The sequence below is a fragment of the Gopherus flavomarginatus genome, chromosome 7 (assembly GCF_025201925.1).
Source record: "Gopherus flavomarginatus isolate rGopFla2 chromosome 7, rGopFla2.mat.asm, whole genome shotgun sequence".
NCBI classification, from domain to species: domain Eukaryota; kingdom Metazoa; phylum Chordata; order Testudines; family Testudinidae; genus Gopherus; species Gopherus flavomarginatus.
The window spans coordinates 46,195,674-46,204,376 of record NC_066623.1 but is presented as its reverse complement, the minus strand read 5'-3'; the positions used below and the strand labels follow the sequence as shown (position 1 = coordinate 46,204,376).

At 50.3% G+C, this 8,703-nt stretch overlaps 2 non-coding genes across 2 annotated transcripts; both read right to left on the bottom strand.

Annotated features, from left to right (window-relative positions):
• Window positions 1-783: 783 nt before the first annotated feature.
• Window positions 784-856, bottom strand: TRNAK-UUU (transfer RNA lysine (anticodon UUU)). Its single transcript has one exon. It is a non-coding gene; the product is annotated as a tRNA-Lys (tRNA).
• Window positions 857-4,497: 3,641 nt separating this feature from the next.
• Window positions 4,498-4,569, bottom strand: TRNAC-GCA (transfer RNA cysteine (anticodon GCA)). The gene has a single exon. It is a non-coding gene; the product is annotated as a tRNA-Cys (tRNA).
• Window positions 4,570-8,703: the final 4,134 nt, after the last annotated feature.

The window sequence follows — 8,703 nt, the reverse complement described above, 5'->3', positions numbered from 1 at the left end:
AGAGCGAGTCCCTCAGTCGGGATCTGCCAACTACAGTTGTGCTGCCCTCAATTCACACAACAAGGATAACAACCCTTTATTTCTCCTGCCCCAATAACAAGGAGACTGGGAATCCAACACCAGGCAAAAGTGATCATTTCGGCAAGCAACCCAACATATTTCCAACATACTGTAAAATCCACATGCAGATTCATACATGAAACCTTGCAAGAAAATCTTCCTGAGGGGGGTCTGAAGCACCCGCTTCTGGAGGGAAGGAGGGAGCTGTGGGCTCGGATTGAGGGGCACTGGGAATAGGAGGGGGCTGTGGGTTGGGATTAAGGAGCAGTGTGAGGAGGACGGGCCTGTGGGTTGGGATTGAGGGGGCTGTGGGTAGGGGAGAGGAGGAGGAGAAGCGGGAAGAGGAGTAGGGTCTGGTTGGGAGTGAGGAGCAGTGTGCATAGGAGGGACTGAAGTTTGGGATTGAGGGGCACTGGGAAAAGAGGGGACATGGGTTTAGGCTGAAGAGCATCCTCGTTTGGGGATCCAGCAGTACAGGGGAAGGCAGCAGATGATTGTAATTCCTTAGGAATATTCTGTGTTTGTATGTGTGTAGGGAAGGAACATGCTATATGCCCAGAGGCCTTTATTCTTCCAGGATGCAAGGACAGAGGGGCTGTCAGGAAGTTGCCCCTTCAAACCCACACACAAAAAGGCCCTTCTGAGGAAAGGGAAAATCCTGAAGAGAAAAAGTAACAAAGAGGACTCCCAAAAGACACTATAAGACCTTGGTGAATAGTTTATCACCTGACCAGGGACTTGAACCCTGGACACTCAGATTAAAAGTCTGATGCTCTACCAACTGAGCTAGCCAGGCTCACAATGAACAAAAGTAACTTGGTGCAGAGGAAAAGCTAGTGAAGAAAACAAGTGCAAGAAACAATAGGGGAAACCTGCTGCTCTCGCTGGCCTGGTCAACACTGCGAGTTTATATTGAATTTAGCAGCATTAAATCACATTAACCTTGCATCCATCTACACAACAAAGCCCTTTATATCGATATAAAGGGCTCTTAATACCAATATCTGTACTCCTCCCCGACGAGGGGAGTAGCACTGAAATTGGTATTGCCATGTCGGATTAGGGTTAGTGTGGCCGCAATTCAATGGTATTGGCCTCTGGGCACTATCCCACAGTGCACCATTGTGACCACTCTGGACAGCAATCTGAACTTGGATGCACTGGCCAGGTAGACAGGAAAAGCCCCATGAACTTTTGAATTTCATTTCCTGTTTGCCCAATGTGGAGCGTCGATCAGCACAGGTGACCATGCAGTCCCAGAATCAAAAAAGAGCTCCAGCATGGACCATATGGGAGATACTGAAACGAAGGCTTTTTCTCAGCTCATTTCAACACCCACTATCCTGCTGGGGTTGAGTTTATCGCAGGTGTTACCCAAAATTCGGCCAGCTAGTTAGTGTAGGGAGGACTAATGACCCACCAGAGTTTGGCAGAAAGCAGCACATTTATTATACTGACAGCTAGGCTCAAAAGAAGAAGAGAGGGGGAGTGTCACACTCACACTTACATAATACTCATGCTCCCAGGACAGGCACAGCACTGGAGATGTCAGGATTCTGCAAGGTAAGTCTCCCACAGCGCAACTATGGACGGTGCGATGAAGGTAAGTCTTCCTGAGGCACAATGAAATACAATGCAGAGAACCAGTGGCCAGATGGTCTGGGCAAAGGGCATTCACTGGAGGTACAAGCTTGTGAGTGCTCTTGTGAGCACATGGCCCCTTCTCCTTTTAAGGACCTGCACCTAACGTTCTGCAACTAGAGATGACTTGGCAGCATCTGGTTGGTCACACTCCACCTTGGGCAGTGTCCATGCTCTGGGTGTGTAAGTGCTGCCTAATTAGAGTCCCAGACACCTTGTCTACCTGGAAGCTCTTCTGCTCTTCAACCAGAACATTCATCCCTCGAGCAGTCCAGGAGAGAGCGAGACGGAAAAAGCCACTTCACTGGCATTCAGAGAGGGAGAGGAGACAAAAGTGGGAGCAGGGAAAGTATAACAGACTTTTTGATCATAGAAATCACTGCTGCTCCTACAACAGCAGGAACAGGCCAGTAGGAGCCAGGAAAATTAAGCCCTCATGTTTCTGCCTGGTTTTGAACCAGAGACTTTCTGCATGTTAGGCAAACATGATAACCACTACACTACAGAAACTCTGTTGAAAGGTTTTGCCCCTCCCTTCCTAAGAACATAAGAATGGCCATACTGGGTCAGACCAAAGGTCCATCCAACCCCACATCCTATCTGCCAACAGTGGCCAATGCCAGGTGCCCCAGAGGAACTGAACCTAACAGGTAATGATCAAGTGATTTCTCTCCTGCCATCCATCACCACCCTCTGACAAACAGAGGCTAGGGACACCATTCCTTACCCATCCTGGCTAATAGCCATTCATGGACTTAACCTCCATTAATTTATCTGGAAAAAGAAGGAAGAGTACTTGTGGCACCTTAGAAAATGAACAAATTTATTTGAGCATAAGCTTTCCTGGGCTAAGACCCACTTCACTGGATGCATGCAGTGCAAAATACAGTAGGAAGGGGGATATATATATATATATATATATATATATATATATATATATATATACACACACACACACACAGAGAGAACATGAAAAAATGGATGTTGTCATACACACTATAAAAAGAATGATCAGTTAAGGTGAGCTATTATCAGCAGGAGAAAAAAATCCTTTTTGCACTGATAGGATGGTCCATTTCCAACAGTTGACAGGAAGGTGTGAGTAACAGTAGGGGGCAAATAAACATGGGGAAATAGTTTTACTTTGTGTAATGACCCATCCACTCCCACTCTTTATTCAAGCCTAATTTAATGGCATCCAGTCTGCAAATTAATTCCAATTCAGCTGTCTCTTGTTGGAGTCTGTTTTTGAAGTTTTTTTGTTGTAATATTGCGACTTTTAGGTTTGTAATCGAGTAACCAGGGAGATTGAAGTGTTCTCTGACTGGCTTTTGAATGTTATAATTCTTGACATCTGATTTGTGTCCATTTATTCTTTTACGCAGAGACTGTCTAGTTTGGCCAATGAAGGAAAGGGCTGGATTCAATGGTTCCTTCCAGTTCTAGGAGATAGGGTACATCCGTTATCTTTTTTTTTCTTTCTTACTGCACATCAGACCCAGGACTTCCACCCAGCAGTTCTTGGGGTCGTGGGACAGAACTGAGCTTCACTGGCAGCAGTGAGGGAGAACGGTTGGGACTGAGCTGTCTGGGGAAAATTTTAATCCTTATTTAATTTTCAGAGGATTAAATCAATGCAGCTTCCACTTCTCCGTCTTTCCCGAGGAAATAATGTTTCTGTGTGAAGTACTCAAGCCTTTTAATAATAAGAAGTGAAATGAAATGGCCACATGATGGCAACAGAATCTAAGAAATTTGTTAGTCTCTAGGGTGCTACACATACTCCTGTTCTTTTTGAGGAAACAGACTAACACAGCTGCTCTTCTGAAACCTAAGAAGCCATGTTCTGGTTCAATGAGCATTGAAGCTGAAAAGGGAAATGTTTTCTCTTTGACTTCTAGGCCCCCACCTCTAATCCACTACACACCCCTTTCCTCCCACAGCCAGGAACAGAACCCCACAGTTATGCTAATAGCACCCTCTGGCCCGATGATAGAGAAGCTCTAAGATCCCATGCTGTCCCATCACCTCCTTGCCTGAACTGCCCTTGAAACCCAATGGGGTTTCCTTGGGCAGTTTTGACACTCCCAGAAAGGGTGCAATTTTAGGAACAGGTTCCAAATAGTGCAATTAACCAGCCAGAAGGGGCAGGAGATATCAGCGTAGGAGCCATTGAAATAACTCTGCACTTACTTAGATGCAGACATAACAAGCTCTATGGTTGGTAAACTTACAGAGACTCTGCTCCTGCTCATGAACTAGCAGCCCATGACCTGTAAACAGCTGCCATTTGAATGCACCTGAAAGTTACAAGGAACAATGATCTGTGTTACAGGATGGTTAACATTTGATAGAGCCCCAATTGATACTGTGCACACAAAGAGAGGTTTGAATGTGTAACAGGGAGTTTGGTAAATCTTGGTTATTTTATTTTTGTAACAGGCTCCTGTCCATCTCCAATAGAGTTTTCAGTCCCAGTGGCAACTTATTTACCAAATGTAATAGAAACTAGTCCATTCCTCCCAAGTGGATGTGGTTCTTGTTCTTCTGCACATTGTAGCCCATGGAGGCCAAGGACCTGCAAATGTGTCTTCATGTGCCTTTGTTTAATTGATGAAAACAAACCTAGACACTTAGAGGACTGGAACTGATTTCAGCAGAGGGACATGTTTGCTAGGTTTTTATTCATTTGCACAGGAAAATATTGAGTGTGTCTATTCATTTCAGGGACCCCTATTTAGTGGAGCTCCTGAACATACTGGAAATGGAATCACCTATTGAAAAAACATGTTTATAAGGGACCACTTAGATTTGAACCAAGGGCCACTTGATCTGCAGTCAAGCACTCTACCACTGAGCTATACCCCCATGACATTTACAAAGGCAAGTCAGTGATCTTAAGGATTTTGAAGGACTGGCTCTGCCTCAGAGAGCTCCTTTTCTATTCTTAGACCACAGGGGTTTTAAAAATGGGGTTTGATTAAGCTTTATATATACATGTAGACACCACAGCTTGCACATACACCAGCATAGCTTCCCCTAGACATAACTACCACCTCTTGGGGAGATGGGTTAACTGCACGGATGGAACAGCTCTCTCCCCTCCACTTAGAGCATCTTCATTATTTATAAATAGGTGGAAATAACCTTCTGAATGGACAGGAACCAATTGATCAAATATTGCTGTGTCTGCATTCAATATGGGGAACTGGTCAGATTGGGCTAGGTTAGTAGGAGCATTGCAAGCAGATGGAGGGAAGTGATTATTCCCCTCCATTCAGCACTGGTGAGGCCACATCTGGAGCATTGCGTCCAGTTTTCTCGCCCCCCCCCATTACAGAAACAAATTGGAGAGAGTTTAGGGGAGGGCAACAAAAATGATTAGGGGACAGAGGAGTTACAAGAAGAGGCTGAGGGCAGGGCTGCCCAGAAGGGGGGCAGGTGGGGCAATTTGCCCCAGGCCCTGCAGGGGCCCCCATGAGAATATAGTATTCTATGGTATTGCAACTTTTTTTTATGGAAGGGGCCCCTGAAATTGTTTTGCCCCAGGCCCCCTGAATCCTGTGGGCAGCCCTGCCCAGACCAAGGTGCTGTCCCCCCACTCCACCCCCTTCCTTCAGTCTCCTCCCTCTGAGGCCCCACCTGTGCTCTGCCCTCACTCCCATTTGGCCACTTCCCACCCCTGCTCTTCCTCTTTGGCTGAGGCCTGCTGGTCCACCTTTCGCTTGCTCCTCTCCTCCCCAAAAGGCCTCCTCGCGCCTCTCCACCCCCTACCCCAAGGTCTGCCTGCTGCCCACACCTCTCTGCCCCCTCCCCTGAGACCCCCCTGCCCACACCTCTCTTCCCCCTCCCCTGAGACTCACCCTGCTCATTGCCCACACCTCTCTGCCCCCTCTCCTGAGACTCACCCTGCTCATTGCCCACACCTCTCTGTCCCCTCCCCCGAGACTCACCCTGCCCATTGTCCACACCTCTCTGAGCCCTCCTCTGAGACCTGCCCTGCCCACACCTCTCTGCCCCCTCCCCTGAGACTCACCCTGCTCATTGCCCACACCTCTCTGAGCCCTCCCCTGAGACCCCCCTCCCCACACCTCTCTGCCCCCTCCCCTGAGACCTGCCCTGCCCACACCTCTCTGCCTCCTCCCCTGAGACTCACCCTGCTCATTGCCCACACCTCTCTGCCCCCTCCCCTGAGACTCACCATACCCACTCCTCTCTGCCCTGTCCCCCGAGACTCACCCTGCCCACCACCCACACATCTCTGCCCCTCCCCTGAGACCCCCCTGCCCACACCTCTCTGCCCCCTCCCCTGAGACTCACCATACCCACTCCTCTCTGCCCTGTCCCCCGAGACTCACCCTGCCCACCACCCACACATCTCTGCCCCTCCCCTGAGACCTGCCCTGCCCACACCTCTCTGCCCCCTCCCCTGAGACTCACCCTACCCACTCCTCTCTGCCCTGTCCCCCGAGACTCACCCTGCCCACCACCCACACATCTCTGCCCCTCCCCTGAGACCTGCCCTGCCTACTGCTCGTACCTCTCTGCCCCCTCCCCTGAGACCCACCCTGCCCATCGCTCACTCCTCTCTGCCCTGTCCCCCGAGACTCACCCTGCCCATCACCCACACATATCTGCCCCTCCCCTGAGACCTGCCCTGCCTACTGCTCGTACCTCTCTGCCCCCTCCCCTGAGACCCACCCTGCCCATCGCTCACACCTCTCTGCCCCCTCCCCTAAGACTAGCCCTGCCCACCACTTGCACCTCTCTGACCCCTCCCCTGAGGCCGGCCCTGCCCACCACCCACATCTCTCGGCCCTCCCCCTGGCCTGACCTGCCCACCGCCCACACCTCTCTGCCCCTCCCCTGAGACCCACCCTGTCTACTTCTTTCTTTGGTCATCTGTTGTTATTCCTTGAAACATCAAGGATGGAATAAAAAGCTGAGTTTACTCCAGGGTGAGGAAAGAAAGGAGCCACCAAGCCCCTGGCAAAGCCCTGGGGATATGACGGGAAGGGGACTGTCTGAATGATCAAGGCAGGAAATGGACAACAAGCTACAGCAGCGTCATTAACCACGAGCACACTCTCCTCATGCTCCAACCAGAAGGGAAAGGAGCAGGAATTCTTGCTGTTCAGCCATGGACACACTTACACAACGGCACAGCAGTGTGTGTGTTGTTGAAGCTGGTCTGAGGAAACAACTGGAATTGATCACTCAGTGAGAACAGAACTAGAGTGCAGTGAGAGCCACATGTCAAGCAAGTAGTTGTGGCTGAGTGGTTAAGGCGATGGGCTACAAATCCATTGGGGTCTCCCTGTGCACATTCAAATCCTGCCAATTATGGAGGAAGTTGTGGTTCTTCAGTTTTGATGGAGCTGAGTCTTGTCTCACTCAAGCTATATCTACATGAAAGAGTAATGTGGCTTTAGTTAAAGTGTTCTAATTGAACAGCTGTTGCATGTCCATCCTGTGTCACCAGAGCACATCCATGCTAGCATCTCTTGGATGGCCACAGAGAGCAGTGCATTGTGGTAGCTATCCCACTGTGCAACTGGCTGCAGGGTGCTTTGGGAAGGGTTTGCAATGCCTCACGGGCTGGTACAGCATCACATGATACAGTTTTCTATCCCATTGTTCCACAGGCATCCTACTAGATTGCCAGCTGCTTTTCAACTGCAATGTGCGTGCTGGGGCAGAGAGCGTGTGTGTGTGGGGAGGAGAGACAGTGTGTGTGTTGCGGAAGAGTGAGTGTGTCGGCACACTGTCTCTAAGTTCAGACAGCGGCTGGAAGCAACCAGTCCTGAGGCAGGGGACAGCCCCGACATCAGCCCCCCTTCTCTCACTGGCTCAGCTCAGCACAGCACAGCACTCTCTGTCACACACACACACATACACGTACACACTGCTGCCTGCTTAGCTCTGTGTCAGGGGTGCTGGAACAGGGGGGTTAGAGGGCCATGGCTCCACCACTCTTTGCTGGCTGGTAGGACTAATGATGGAGGGGGGGGAAGGGTGCAGTCTTGGGGAAGAGGAGTTCTGTGGGTGTGGCCTCGAGGAGAGAGGTGCTGTGAGTGGGGGTCCTTAAGGAAGGAGTGTCATGGGGGTGCCACAGTTCGGATAACAGTGCCCCCCCACTGTAAGAAAGCTTCTGCTGCCCCTGCTCTGTATTCACAGAGCAGGAGAGAGCAGCATCCACTGCAGTGATTTGCTCCCCGGGGCTCTGGCAGGGGGGCTTGGGAGGTGATTTAAAGGTCCCGGGGCTCCGACCGCAGCAGGGAGCCGTGGACCCTTTAAATCACGAGCCTGGGGAAGACGGGCTGGGCTGGCACAGTGTACTGGCTCTTGCCAGCACCCCATACCTTAACATACCGGCTTACTTTCACCTCCGGAAGGTCCTCATGTGGATCAATAACTGGTTAAAAGATAGGAAACAAAGGGTAGGTATAAATGGTCAGTTTTCAGGATGGAAACAGGTATCTAGTAGTGTCTGTACTGGGACCAGGACTAGTCAACATATTAATAAATGATCTGCTGAACAGTGAGGTGACAAAATTTGCAGATGGTCCAAAACTACTGGCTTGCTTCCTAGAACGAACGCTCCTTGAGTGGGGTGATCCACAGGGAGTAGCTCAAACCTCCAAAGTGCCTGGCCAGGGGCAGAACATTAGCACAGGAAGGGAGGGGTGTGGCAGTGACATCACAAAGGCCTTTTGCAGGACCTCAGACTATTGGTCAAAGGTGGTGGGGAGGTGATGACCTCACAGAGAGATGCTGACATCAGCCAGGCAGGAGAGGGGCGAGGGGCCAGGGAAACCTCAGGGACCCCTGTGGCTTTGCTTCCGCAAGTCTCCTTCTCCAGGTCTCTCTTTGAGGACTGAGAGAGTATTCGGGTTCACGGACGTGAGCGCCAGGAGGAACTTCTTTCAAATTTTCTCCTTTCCTTTGCCTGATTTTACTAGAAAACAGCCATCCCTGTTTAGAAGGTAAGAGCCTCCTCGA